Source organism: Citrus sinensis, chromosome 5, assembly GCF_022201045.2.
Source record: "Citrus sinensis cultivar Valencia sweet orange chromosome 5, DVS_A1.0, whole genome shotgun sequence".
In the NCBI taxonomy this organism is placed as follows: domain Eukaryota; kingdom Viridiplantae; phylum Streptophyta; class Magnoliopsida; order Sapindales; family Rutaceae; genus Citrus; species Citrus sinensis.
The window spans coordinates 6,387,748-6,390,061 of NC_068560.1; the positions used below are offsets into that span (position 1 = coordinate 6,387,748).

The 2,314-nt window shown below is 31.2% G+C and overlaps 1 pseudogene; it reads right to left on the bottom strand.

Annotated features, from left to right (window-relative positions):
* Positions 1-962: 962 nt before the first annotated feature.
* LOC127902166 (putative F-box protein At3g16210) lies at positions 963-2,102 on the bottom strand (annotated as a pseudogene).
* Positions 2,103-2,314: the final 212 nt, after the last annotated feature.

Below are 2,314 nucleotides of genomic sequence, written 5' to 3' on the forward strand. Positions count from 1 at the left end.
TAATAAATTTTGTTTGTTTGTTTCCATGCATTAAATTAAAGCAACAAATTAGTTTCATAAATATGAAACACACATAAAGAACAATTGTAAATAATGTATTAAATAAGTTTCATGTCTTAAACTTTTATTTTTGTTGAACTTGATACTGTCAAAGTTTATAACTATTGTCATTATTTTTCTTAGGTAATTTTTAGTGTCTCATTGTGACATTGTTATTAAGAGTACCCCCTCCCCCTAATAAATTATCTAGGTCCGTCACTACTTGAGCATGTTTTTAATTATCCATTATGTAAGAATGTTGAAGACCTTGTGTTTGAATTTCGATTACATTTATGCTGTTAGGGTATTTGAATCACTACTGCCAATTTTACTATCTTGCGCTCGTTTTTATTAGCGAAACTCCTTGCATCAGCTTGGTGCAAGCTTACAACAAGGTATCATAAAGATAAGAAATTCTACTGTATGTATAAGGTATCACGTTCACTATACAACAAGTTAATCGCGTTCACTTGACTAAATCTTAATGCAATATTAAAGAAATAATGTTTTTCATTTTTTAATCTCAAGAAAACTACGGATATTAGATAATCGTCTATACATACAATATTTTGTAGATTTTTTTATTTATTTAAAGAAAATAACAAAAATTTATATGAAAAACATTATCTAAATGATTATTGTATTTTTGGTACTTAAAAAGTTGACTCCTTCTCAATCGGAGAAGTAAGAAAGACAACCCTTAAACAACAAATTATATAACTAAAAACAATTACTCTATAATAATAATAAAAAAGTAACATCCTAATTTATAGTTTGCCAAAGGCCTTGGTATTGCAGAGCGGACCCGCGAACCGCCAATCATCCACGTATAGTTTCTACTACAAGCTCTCAATCATGATGAACAAAAAGAATTCCGTGGAGCTATGAAATTTAGATCAATTAATCATACAATATATTTCCTCTCATTGTATAGGCATTAGACTCTATCTGTAGATGAAAACGTGTATTAGATCTAAGATTTGGAGATCCCTAATTTGTTTCGTACTATGTTCATATAAAAGAAGGCGACATAAAAAAAGTTGATCAGGATCAGTCCTACGTTCTAAGAAAAACGCATCATTCTTCCAGAATCCATGATTTTTATTAATATTGAAGAAAGGTCCAAGGGTTAAATGCTTTGCCCAACACTTATTGTCATTCATCACCCATATCTCAAAACAGTGTCTGGAGTTACAATTGAGAGAGAGTCTTTATATAAACTTATAGACGTGTCATGATTTACTTGTGGAGGTATTTATATTTCTTCAAACTCCTCATTATCCATGTGAAATGAAAGAATCACTTTTAGGTCTCGAGTATCCGAGATTACTAACCAACAACAAGCTCTGTTCAAAGTACGTGGACCTACCAAATTGACCTACGCTTAATACAAAATAACGATCCAACCGATGATCATATACTTCTCTCCAACTATTTGTTCTGAATGTGTACACTTGAACATTTGGCACCTTACCATGCCTTTTCCTTTTCTCATTCCATAAGTTGTGTGCGAAAAGCAACTTAAAGTGCTAATTTATGGGGTCAAATTCAAAACCGATAAAAGTACTATGAACTATTAAATGGTTGGAAGAATTACAATATTTATAATTTGGGAGGTTTCTAAATTCTCTTGTTTCTGGATTCCATATGGTTAGACGATTAGTTGGACTGTGTAACATGCAAAATAAACCATCATGATAGCCCACAATTTGATCACGAATTTTGGGGTTTAATATCTTCATGCGATAAATTTGTAAGTGTTTCATCGTGGAACAAATACGAAGCCGATGTAAGGATTCCTTTTCTAACTTCCGCATAAAAAAACATATGCCTCAACGAAAAGACAAGTTTTAGTATTGTTGTTTTGGAAATGTTTGGAAATGAAGAAGGGTTTCTTAGTTAACTCAAGCCAAAATTTGTAAACGCGCCTGAATCGCAAAACAGATTTAGCGGGCAATTCTTGACAGAATTTCAATCGTTATATCTTGGAGAGAAGTACTCATATTTCTTGTCAACATTATCTCTTTCTGATTGTAAATATTAGCAGATTTAATTGTATAATATAATATTCAACATTTGTGACGATAGAAGAATGCGACAAAGGGGAGCCACAGGTTAATTATGGGAACAGATGCTTAAAATAAGAGAAAATTTTATATGGAGAATGATAATGGGAGTTGTGTGTTTCAGATGATTTTTAGGATTCAATTTTTAATACGGTACTAGTAAGAGACATAAAAAAGATTAAAAGTAGATTTCCTTATATAATAAATTT